The sequence below is a fragment of the Dama dama genome, chromosome 3, assembly GCF_033118175.1.
Source record: "Dama dama isolate Ldn47 chromosome 3, ASM3311817v1, whole genome shotgun sequence".
NCBI classification, from domain to species: domain Eukaryota; kingdom Metazoa; phylum Chordata; class Mammalia; order Artiodactyla; family Cervidae; genus Dama; species Dama dama.
Genome location: NC_083683.1, coordinates 34517015 through 34529689, shown reverse-complemented (window position 1 = coordinate 34529689; position 12675 = coordinate 34517015). Strand labels below are relative to the sequence as shown.

Genomic DNA, 12675 nt, shown 5'->3' with positions numbered 1-12675 from the left:
TCAGTGGAGTTGCAAAGAGTCGGACATGACTGAGCAACTGAACTGAATGAATATTTCTATAGCAAGACTGGCTAATACCTCGAGACCTGAGTTGCATTATCTGGATGGAGTCAGCCAGGTCTTAGACCTTCTGTGTGCCTCAGAGTTAACTGGGCTGAAGTATAGACACTGGAACACCAACTTACAGATGGGCAATGCATTATGACGAGTCTGCTTATAATCAGAAGCATGTCTGAAGAATAAGGAGAATTAGCTGTGTAGATAAACTAGATATTGGACTCTGTTTAACAATTATGAATCAATCTTTTCATGAAAACTACCTACCGCATTAGCACAAAGAGTTGTTCGGATGCCCTCCCCCAGCTAGTGCTAGTGTTAGTTGCTCAGTTGTGTCCAGTTCTTTGCGACCCCATTGACTATAGCCCACCAGGCTCCTCTGTCCATGGAATGCTCCAGGCCAGAATGCTGGAGTGGGTAAGCATTCCCTTCTCCAGGGGATCTTCCCAAGCCAGGGATCGAACCTGGGTCTCCCATGTTACAGGCAGTTTCCTTACCATGTGGACCACCAGGCCCTTCTCCAGAATAGTTTCCAGATCAGCACTGCCACTAGTTTCCTTTGATACTTTTTTTTTTAGTTGATAATTTAGTCTGTTTCTTTTTCAAATTGTTCACACTCTGTCCTTAGGTGTATTTAATGACATAAATTATCTCACAGCTATAGCTTGCTCAAGCCTGCAATTTATTTTATTTCTTTACAGTGACTTTGCTTATTTCTTATATCATATGTTATGTGCTAATCGTAAAGTTTAACTCTCAGAGGACAACTCACTTTACCTATATATCAATATGTTATTGAGGTTCTGTCATTGGTTCTTAAGAAGATTCTGTAGGGGTGGTGGTGTTTAGTTGCTGGGCCATGTCTGGCTCTTTTGCAACCCCATGGACTGTAGCCCACCAGGCTCTTCTGCTCATGGGATTTTCCAGGCAAATGTACTGGAGTGGATTGCCATTTCGTTCTCCAGGGGATCTTCCAGACCCAGGGATCAAAACCATGACTCTTGAATTAGCAGGTTAATTCATTACCACTGAGCCATCTGAGAAGCCTCTATAGAGGTAGTGAATAAGAATACAAATTTTAGATCCAGATGTAGCTAGTTTTGAATTTGTTATTACCAAATGTAACTGTCTAATCTTGTGCACATTCACAAAATACCTCTGTGTCCCAGTTTTCATGACTAAAATGTTAGAAAAAAATAGCACATATCTTAGGGTGTCATAAAAGCAATTAAATTTTTGCAATTCTTGGAATATAGTAGCAATAAGCATTCAATAAAATTGGAGATATTATCATTAGCTTTCTGTTTAACAGGATCATTTTATTAAATGAACCACTTTCACCTGTAGTCTTTTTAATGACATACTCCAAGGTGAGACATTTAAGAAAGTCAGAAGATTTGAAAGTCTTCTTATATGATGGAATTTGGCATGAATGCCTTGGTGAAGCAAAGCTAATTTCATTGACATAACACATATATATATATATATACACACACACACATATATATGTGTATATATATTTTAATTGCATGTAGATGTCTGTCCTTCAGTGTGAAAGGTTTGAAGTGTAATGTATCAGTTCAGGTAATGTATCAGTTATCTATGGTGGTATAAAGAACTTTTCCCAAATTTATTAGCATAAAATAATAGCTTATTTCTTTTGATTCTGTGTTTTAATGGATCTCATCTGGGCCGCTCTATGTGGTACAGCTCCAGAACAGCCTCTTATCATTCAGAGTCTCTTGCTATGTGACCTGTCATCATTCAGCTGTGAGTCCAATTTCTTCACGCTCCGTCTATTGGTTTCTAAGAGAATAAGGCCCAACGTGCAAAGGTTTAACTAAGCCTTTGCTTACATCTTCCTTGCCACTAACTCTTTGGCCACAGCATGTCACTTGACAATGCCCAGATTTCATGTGGGAAGAGTCCATATGGGAACATGGATACTGCAAAGCATGGTTCATTAGAAAGCACCACTGTTTAAGTCTACTATGGGTGGTGCTTGTTTAAATCTTTCTATTCTCAGTGACTGCATTGAACTGAATACACAAAATGTCACTGAGCTGTTCTGGAGCAGCTTAGTTCTGGTCAGTTCTAATAAATTTTTAGTGGTTAGAACAATGTCCACTGATAGGCTTTGTCCACCAATGTCTATTCAGAGAACCTTAAATAAATGAGATACTAGCAATGAAGTTCTCCATGGTGATTGGATAGTTGTTGAAATGTTACATAGATGGCTTGTTTGGAATTGGTAACGAGGGCTTTGATCTTCACCTTTTATTTTTATTTATTTATTTATTTATTTTTTATTGTCAAACCGCAGGTCAAGTTTAAATTTAATGACTTTGATATTAACTATACACATACTAGTAAGTGCTAAGACTTAACATCTTCCAGTTCACTTGTGACTCCAGACAGGATCCAGAGAGGAGTTCTAAAAATCTCTTCTCTGGGTTTTTGGAGACTTTCTTTACCCTCCTGTGTTAGCCTCTTAAGGCACTGCATCAGCCTTAAAAGGGCACTGGAAAGGGCGATGATCTTCACCTTTTAGAGTTCATAATTCTAAGTGTCTATTGTAAACTAATGTTACACTCTATTCTATAGATGATGCAAAAGTATCTGTTTAAAGTCAGACAAACTTGTATTAAAAAAACAACTGTACCATTTACTAGATATATTAAGAGGCCAGCTCACTCCACCCTTTTGCCTTAACTTTTTCATCTGGTAAGTGGAAATAACAACACATACTTTTTCAGTGTTGCCATCACAAATAGCATAAGGTATATACAAAGTAACCGGAAAGAAGTAGGTGCCCAATAATTGTGAGAAGACTCGGGGAGCATCCAGTCTAGTCAGGAAAATATAAAGAGCTTCAGAAATTTATTTAACACTTCGATTTAAAAATATTCTCCAAATTGGTGTTGTGGGGTCAAGATGGAGAATAGACATTGATCAGGAAATACCTGAAATAATAATATTAAAATCATCTATCATTTCAGTTTATTTGAATATAATGACTTTGAAGTTGGCTGTGTAGTCCAAATACCTCTGTAAGACTTTTCTTCCCTTTAATTTTTTAAGACTTTTAATGAAAATTCCTATTTCAAAATATTAATAGAGAAGTCAAATCTTTGCTTCCTGTTACCTGTCTGATGCATTTATTGTCAGATAGATAAAAGTCCATACATGTTTCTGACAAGAAAAGAATACAGATGGGTAAGCCCAACCAAAAAACACCCACAGGTCTATTGTAACATCTTTTCTCAATAATATTTACCTCCTACATATTGGGCATGAAAGATAGACTTTAAAAAGTCATTTTATATTATTTCTTCAGTATCCCAAGTACATTTTTAGAGATGCTGAAAGAGAAAGGACACTAGGTTATCAGCTGGGCTCATGCAGTAGTCACCTGGGCAATTCATGGGAAGATTGATGAAGAGGCTATTGCTTCAGAAGATTGGTACTACAGAGGAAAATATTGCAGAATCACTAAGCACTGCTAAGTTCAAACAGCTTAAGGGCTTTTCATGTTTGATTCCTATTCCCCTCTCTAACGCACCTAGAGATCAACACAAAGGTGGATTGAAATGTGTTTTGGAATAAAACTCTCTTTTGCATGACTTTTCTTTCATCAGAAAACTTTGATTTATTTAACCTTTGTTTTCAGAAAAGTGCATCTTGGTTTCACATTTCCTAGGTGATGGATCTTTCTCTTTCATGAATCTGTACCATCGGGTTGTATTAGTCACACTGCATTATGTTGCACTAAATCAAGTAACACAATGTGACTATTAATGTTGTGATGTGCAAGAACATGTCTCACTCGGGACTGGGGGAAATATGATTTTCTGAAAACAGCTGTCTCTGCATTTATTCAATAAAACTTTTCACCTTGGAAGCTGCATTGTTTGCCATCTAAGCATTTTCATTGGCAATTTTGAGGTTTATTTTAAAGCTTATTTTTTTCCCTCTAGTGTCATTAAATATTCATGATTCCTTTAACGCTTTAAATAATGAAATAAGCTATAATGATGATTACAGTGAATGCCTATCACCTCAGTATTTAGGTAAATCAGAGAGAGTACAATCAGAATGTTAAAGAACAGATCTTTCCAATGGATTGATCACTGTCAATCAATAGACTTTAATATTGATCTGTCTGTTGTCCCTACATCACTCACTTCTCTAAGATGATTTATAGGAATCAGAGAAGCAGGCACCACAGGTATATTATCTCTGTCTCTAGAGCCTCTCTTTAGCCTCCTCCCTCTGTTTCTCTGCTCAGCAACTTCACAGCCATTGCTCTAAGTTCCTGAGACGTGAGAAAAAGAAAGAACAGTTACCCCATCAAGAAAATGTGCACAAATATTGATCCTTGATTCTATTAGGAAGGAATCTATTTATTCTAAGGCACGAAATTGTTCCTTGGTTTCTGTTAAGAAAAAAAAGTCAATAATACTGTTTTGTTTTTGGCCTACTGAGGTATAAGATATAATGATGTTCTTAGGGCTTTATAAATGTTTAGTCATTCCCATTTCCAAGCATTTCCTTTCTTTTTTATAAGAGCAAACAATACTTCTTTGATTGCTTGAATAATATACAATCTTCATCGTAATTAGGCTAACCTTGCGTATTACAAATTAAAATTTTCAAATTATTAAATGAAATATGAAAAAAAGTCAAAAAAGATGAAAAACCAAAATGTTCCAAACTGTTTCTTTCTCTTTATTTTCCATTTCACTTTTCTACTATTTAGTACTATTCATCTTATTCGACTTTCCTGGTGGCTCAGACGGTAAAGAATCTGCCTGTAATGTGGGAGCCCTGGGTTCGATCCCTGGGTCAGGAAGATCCCCTGGAGAAGAGAATGGCTACCCACTCCAGTATTCTTGCCTGGAGAATTTCATGGACAGAGGAGCCTAGTGGGCTACAGTCCATGGGGTCACAAGGAGTCATACATGCCTGAATGACTAACACTTCAGCTCTCACTTTTCATCTTGTTTATATCTAACAGAATTGCTTTTTTATCAAGATAAAATATACACATAGTAAAGAATAAAGCAAGCATTTCAAAGGGCTTACATGTCAGATGGTGACAAGTGCTGGGGGTGGGGGGAATAAAGAATAGTGAAGTTCATAGGGAGTGCCAGGAGGTGAGATGAAGTTGATAAATTAAAACGTTAAAAATCAATAAATATATTTTCCCTTTCTCTGTTCTGAATGCACTGAAAGGTATATATACCTACATTCATACATACATGTGCTCAAAAACAAGAGAAAGCTCCATGGGATGAAAAAGAGAGAAAATCCATAGTTTCAAATACATAGTGGTCGCATGGTCCATAGGAAATAAAGATTTGCCTCAAGAACCGAAAGAACCTCAAAGCTTGGTCAGAGATAAGTTTAAAGCAGGTGGTTTGCATTACATCCTGAGATTTGGGGGTGAAGTAAAGACAGCGATCAAGACCTGGGAGCTTGGCCTCTGCTTGCACAGAATTACCACCTAATATGTCATTACCAGTTCCACCTGGAGAGATGGGCCTAGGTATAAGAGAACCACAAGATGGGAAAAACTTGCATGTTCAAGTGCATATCTGATGAGGATTTTAACAAAAAAATGAAAAGCATACCAGAAAACAAACCATTATATGAAGACCTACAGAGAAACTAAAAAGAATAATTAAATCTTGCGGAAATCCAGCAGTGACACTATATGAAAAAAGCCTTAATGTTTAGAGGTAAAATGTCCTGCAAAAATAATAAAAGTCAAAAAATAAGGACAGATAGATGTGTGAAAGAGTGACACTCTTTGATGAGGTGAGGTCAATAGACAAGATGAATAGCAAATTCTCTTTAGTTGAAGTGGTATATTTAACAATACAATAAAGCAAACAATAAAAAAACAGTATAATGAAATACAAAATATGAAAGAGAAATTAAACAGAATACAGACTGATAAACTACAATGCATTTTTAATAATTAACATCTATATTAGAGAAGGAAATGGCAACCCACTCCAACATTGTTGCCTAGGAAATCTCATGGACACAGGAGCCTGGTGGGCTACAGTCCATGGGGTTGCAGAGTCAGAAACAACTTAGTAACTAAACAATAATATAATATATATAAAGCAATACATTTTAGGATAAAGAAATAGATAATTTATTATTTCCAGAAACTAAGTAATATAGCTCTTCAAATTAAAAATATTCAGTGAAATCAGGATACATTAAAAAGATGCACATTGAGAAAAGAAAAATTACCTGTATGCTGCTGCTGCTAAGTCGCTTCAGTCATGTCCAACTCTGTGCGACCCACAGATGGCAGCTCACCAGGCTCCTCCATCCTTGGGATTCTCCAGGCAAGAATACTGGAGTGGGTTGCCATTTCCTTCTCTAATATAACATTGCTGATAATGAGAAAATCTTAAAGAGAATATTAAAATTACTTATAAAGGAAGGAAGAATCTATTGACAGAAGTCTTCTCATCCACCAAAATGTATGCATGAAAACAAAGAGCTGAAGGAAGATGACTGTCAACCTAAAATTCAATCCCCAACTAAGCCATCATTCAGGAGTGACAGTAAAATAAAAATATGCAAAAACTAAGAGTTTATTTTTCATAGACTATCTCTGAAAAACTATTAGAAGATTTACTGCAGTATAAAAGAATTGAACCAAGAAAAAAAAAGCTGGGGGTAAAATGAATGGATTAACAGTATACAAATAAAGTAATAAAATAAATGTCAAGCCCAAATATTTACTATTAGAGTAAAGGCAGTAAAACATGAACAAACTAAGATGAGGATAGAATTCTGGTTAACAGTAAAGTGTAATAAGTGTGCAGGAGAGCTCAGGGAAAAGTTAAATTCTATAAAATTTTAACTGTCCTTGTCTTATTTGGGTAGGGAGCAGAGATAATTAATTTGAGATATAGTTTACAAAGCATTTGAAGAGCATTATGTTATAAAGTAGGAGCTAATAGGAAAGACCAACCTAGATAGCATATTAAAAGGCAGAGACATTACTTTTCCAACAAAGGTCCGTCTGGTCAAGGCTATGATTTTTCCAGTGGTCATGTATGGATGTGAGAGTTGGACTGTGAAGAAAGCTGAGCGCCGAAAAATTGACGCTTTTGAACTGTGGTGTTGGAGAAGACTCTTGAGAATCCCTTGGACTGTAAGGAGATCCAATCAGTCCATCCTAAAGGTGATCAGTCCTGGGTGTTCATTGGACGGACTGATGCTGAAGCTGAAACTCCGAATACTTTGGCCACCTCATGTGAAGAGTTGACTCATTAGAAGAGACCCTGATGCTGGGAGGGATTGGGGGCAGGAGGAGAAGGGGACGACAGAGGATGAGATGGCTGGATGACATCACCAACTTGATGGGCATGAGTTTTAGTAAATTCCGGGAGTTGGTGATGGCCAGGCAGGCCTGGTGTGCTGTGATTCATGGGATCGCAAAGAGCGGACATGACTGAGAGACTGAACTGAACTGAATGGGGAAGAAGAGAAATTAGCTATGAATATTATTTGAACTGTTAGAGGATAGACAGAAAAACTTAAGAAAGGAGAAAAAAGAAGAAAAAGTATAATAGAAAGCACAAACTATCAGAAATAATTTTATATATGTTTAAATAGTCAATTAATATAAAGCTCACATCTTACAAACTCATTTCTTAAAAGAGAGACTTTCATAACAACTCATGATGGAATACGGTGCAGTGGTTGAAAGAAATGAATTACATCTTTACTTTTGACTGTGGAGAAATCTCAAGAACATATTGTTGAAGGAGAAAAAAGCAAGTATAGTTATTTTACAATATGCTGCCTTAATCCAAATAGCACACACAGATAAGAATTCTTTATGCAGTCTGTTCAGCTACAGCTCATGTTTCTTGTCATGCCAATTAACACATATGACTGGTGACTAAGAAAATAATGCTGATGTTTCAGCAATTCATAAATGATTTTTCTGCAACAGATCAATATTTTGTGCTGCAATCAGACAGTGGCTGATTGAAAGTGTACTGTTACAGTCAGAGACACTAGTTAGGAATGTAGTGCAGTGTTTTACCAGATATTCTTTCACTCCATGTTCTTCCCTTTGCCTCATTCTCTTGCTCATCTCTTCCTTATCTTGCCCAGTTTCTATTTTTAAAGCACCATCTTCATGTAGTCTTCTGAGCAAAGGTGTATGTAATACACCTTCTCTGAATTTTCAGAAATAAACATATATCTCTATTCTGTTTTGGAGAACTGTTTGCAGCTACTACACAGAAGTAGTAAAAGGAAGAGAGAGCTTTCCTTAAAAGCGTATTGCTGTTGTTTAGTCACTGAGTCGTGTCCTACTCTTTGGGATCCCACGTACTGCAGTATGCCAGGCTTTCTTGTCCTTCACAGTCTCCCAGAGTTTGCTCAAACTCATGTCCACTGAGTCTTTGATATTCTTGTATTTTATATCCATTCATTCTCTATGACAAATTTTCATTTGCTTTGTTGTTTGGTCACTAATTTGTGCTCAGCTCTTCGTGACCCATGGACTGCAGCATGCCAGGCTCACTCCTCTGTCCTTCACTATCTCCTGGAGTTTCCTTAAATTCATGTCCACTGAATCAGTGATGCTATCTAACCCTCTGATCCTCTGCTGCCCCCTTCTCCTTTTTGCCTTCAATCTTTCCCAGCATCAGGGTCTCTTCTAGTGAGTCAACTCTTCACATCAGATGGCCAGAGTATTGGAGCTTAAGCCACAGTCCTTTCAATAAATATTCAGGGTTTTTTTCCTTTGGATTACAGGTTTGATCTTCTTGCAGTCCAAGGGACTGTCAGGAGTCTTCTCTAGCACCAGAGTTGAAAAGCATCAGTTCTTTCTCACTCAGCCTTCTTTATGGCCCAACTCTAACATCCATGCATGTCTACTGGAAAAACCATAGCTTTGAATATATGGACCTTTGTTTGCAAAGTGATGTCTCTGCTTTTGAATACATTGTCTAGGTTTGTCATACTTTCCTACAAGGAGCAAACATCTTTTAATGTAATGGCTGCAGTCACTGTCCACAGTGATTTGGAGCCCAAGAAAATAAAATCTGTCACTGTTTCCAATTCTTCCCCTTCTATTTGCCATGAAGTAATGGTACCAGATGCCATGATCTTGGTTTTCTGAATGTTGAGTTTTCAGCCAACTTTTTCACTCTCCTCTTTCACTTTCATCAAGAGGCTCTTTAGTTCTTCACTTTCTGCCATAAGGGTTGTGTCATCTGAATATCTGAGGTTATTGATATTTTTCCCAGGGATCTTGATTTTAGCATGTGATTCATCCAGCCCAGTATTTTGCGTGATGTACTCTGCAAAGAAGTTAAATAAGCAGGGTGACAATATACAGCCTTGATGTACTCCTTTCCCAGTTTTGAACCAGTCCAATTTTCCATGTCCTGTACTAACTGTTGTTCTTGACCTTCATACAAGTTTCTCAGGAGGCAAGTAAGGTGGTCTGGTATTCCCATCTCTTTAAGAGTTTTCCACAGTTTGTTGTGATCTACACAGTCAAAGGCTTTAGTGTACTCAATGAACCAGAAGCAGTTGTTTTCCTGGAACTCTCTTGCTTTCTCCATGATCCAACAAATGTTGGCAATTTGACCTCTGGTTCCTCTGTCTCTCCGAAACCCAGCTTTTACATGGCTACAATGAAAGCATAGGCCATCTAGAAGTTTAAAAAATGCCTTTTGTTGTTTTGCTGGGAGAGTTAAGGATAGAAACTGTATGTTCAGTTGATTACAGGTGTGGTCTTATGAGGAAAAAATGGCTAAGTAGCATCTTCCCTGGTGGCTCAGTGGTTAGAGAATCTACCTGCAATGCAGGAGCCTTGCAAGAGATATGGGTTCAATCCCTGGGTTGGGGAGATACCCTGGAGAAAGAAATGGCAACCCACTCCAGTATTCTTGTCTGGAAAATCCCATTGACAAAGAGTCGGACACGATGAGTGACTGAACAACAACAAATTTTTCATTAATTGATACCCATCTTGATCATTGTGTTCTTCTTGCATGTAGCTTCCTAGTACTGCCTTTAAGAGAGATAACTATTAATACTGCCTAGAAGACCAACTATAAGACCTTGGCTTCATCCAGACCACTTGGCTGCTGCCTTGTAAACTCCAGTGCTATCATAAAAAGTAAGGACTCTTCATCCTGAACTCTTTCTTTGGCTTCAGGGCAAACATTTTCCATTGAAGTTACTTGAGTTTAACCTCATCCACTATCATCAATACTTGTCTCATGATAATTTACAATTCTGCTCCTGACATGAGCACTCGTGTATTCTCAGCTCCTATTAAGCTTACTCCATTCACTCTTCAATAAGTTGTTTAGACAATTACTTATTCTTAGACTAAGATTAGAATAGCTATTGAATTAATGAGGCTCCGTTACATTACTGAAATAAACAGCTCAGAAATAGCAGTAGATTATGACAGTCAAGGTTTATTTCTCTCTCATGTGCATTCTGTGCTTCATGTGCATTCTGAGTCAGCTGCAGGTCTGATCCAAGGCTGTGTACCACACATTGTCTTCAATTTTGGATCCAAACTAAAATAGCCTTGATCTGAGACATTGTTGACCTCATGTTTAAGATAAAATAGAAGATATTAATAATATAACCTTGCAAATGTTCTTAAAATTTATTCTTGGAAATGCACCATATCACTTCTAATCCCGTTTCATCAGCCTACATAAGTCTTAGGACAAAACATGGTATCGATAGCTCGGTTCAGTTCAGTACTCAGTCATGTCCGACTATTTGGAACCCCATAGACTGCAGCACATCAGGCTTTTCTGTCCATCACCAACTCCTGGAGCTTTCTCAAACTCATGTCCATCAAGTCGGTGATGCCATCCAACAATCTCATCCTCTGTTGTCCCCTTATCCTCCTGGCTTCAATCTTTCCCAGCATCAGGATATTTTCTGATGAGTCAGTTCTTCTGGTGGCCATCAGGTGGCCAAAGTATTGGAGCTTCCACTTCAGCATCAGTCCTTCCAATGAATATTCAGGACTGATTTCCTTTAGGATGGACTGGTTGAATCTCCTTGCAGTCCAAGGGACTCTCAAGAGTCTTCTCCAACATCACAGTTCAAAAGCATCAATTCTTTGGCATTCAACTTTCTTTTTGGTCCAACTCTCACATCCATACATTATTATTGGAAAATCCATAGCTTTGCCTAGACAGACGTTTGTTGGCAAAGTAATGTCTCTGCTTTTTAATATGCTGTCTAGGTTGGTCATAGCTTTCCTTCCAAGGAGCAAGTGTTTTTTAATTTCATGGCTGCAATCACCATCTGCAGTGATTTTGGAGCCCAAGAAAATAAAATCTGTCAGTGTTTCCACTGTTTTCCCATCTCTCTGCCATGAAGTGATGGGACCGGATGCTGTAATCTTCATTTTTTGAATGTTGAGCTTTAAGCCAGCTTTTTCACTCTCCTCTTTCACTTTCATCAAGAGGGTCTTCAGTTCCTCTTTGCTTTCTGCCTTAAGGGTGGTATCATCTGCATATCTGAGGTTACTGATATTTCTCCCAGCAATCTTGATTCCAGCTTGTGCTTCATCCAGTCTGGCATTTCTCATGATGCACTCTGCAAAGAAGTTAAATGAGAAAGGTGATTTTACAGCCTTGGCATACTCCTTTCTCAATTTGGAACCAGGCCGTTCTTCCATGTCCAGTTTGAACTGTTGCTTGTTGACCTGCATACAGATTTCTCAGGAGGCCCATAAGATGGTCTGATATTTCCAGCTCTTGAATATTTTTCCACACAGTTTGTTGTGATCCACACAATAAAGGCTTTAGCATAGTCAATGAAGCAGAAGTAAATGTTTTTCTGGAATTCTCTTGCTTTTTCTATGATCCAACAGATGTTGGCAATTTGTTCTCTGGTTCCTCTGCCTTTTCTAAACCCAGCTTGAACATCTAGAAGTTCTCTGTTCATGTACTATTGAAGCCTGGCTTGAAGAATTTTGAGCATTACTTTACCAGCGTGTGAGATGAGTGCAATTGTGCAGTAGTTTGAGCATTCTTCGGCATTGCCTTGCTTTGGGATTGGAATGAAACTGACCTTTTCCAGTCCTGTGGCCACTGCTGAGTTTTCCAAATTTGCTGGCTTGTTGAGTGCAGCACTTTCACAGCATCATCTTTTAGGATTTGAAATAATTCAGCTGGCATTCTATGACTTTCATAAACCTGGTGACTTATATAGTTTTGTTTCAAAATGTAGAGAAGTGAAATATACATTAACATCATTAAGTCCTTTAATTTTCTCCCACATAAACACAGCTGTAACCCAGATTTAAATATCTTCAGTATGAATTTGCTTATACATGGGAATTCCTCATGAATTATGTTTTTTAATGTCCTAAACATTTACCTTGCTTCTCAAGAATCCTAAGTATTGAAGTGAATAGGTAATTGCAGTTAGCGTTAAATACCCTTAACACAGACATATATAATCCCAGGGGCCAGTGGTGGGGAAATAGTTGGAGAGTTGCAGATAAGGTGGAATCCGTCTCTGGGGTACAAGTTGCATGTTTACATTCGTTCTTCTTCTCAGTGGCACGCCACAAATGAC

General features: G+C 37.9%; 1 non-coding gene across 1 annotated transcript; it reads right to left on the bottom strand.

Annotated features, from left to right (window-relative positions):
- Positions 1-2457: 2457 nt before the first annotated feature.
- LOC133049408 (small nucleolar RNA SNORA26) lies at positions 2458-2579 on the bottom strand. The gene has a single exon (XR_009691309.1). It is a non-coding gene; the product is annotated as a small nucleolar RNA SNORA26 (small nucleolar RNA).
- Between the last annotated feature and the right edge of the window lie 10096 nt (positions 2580-12675).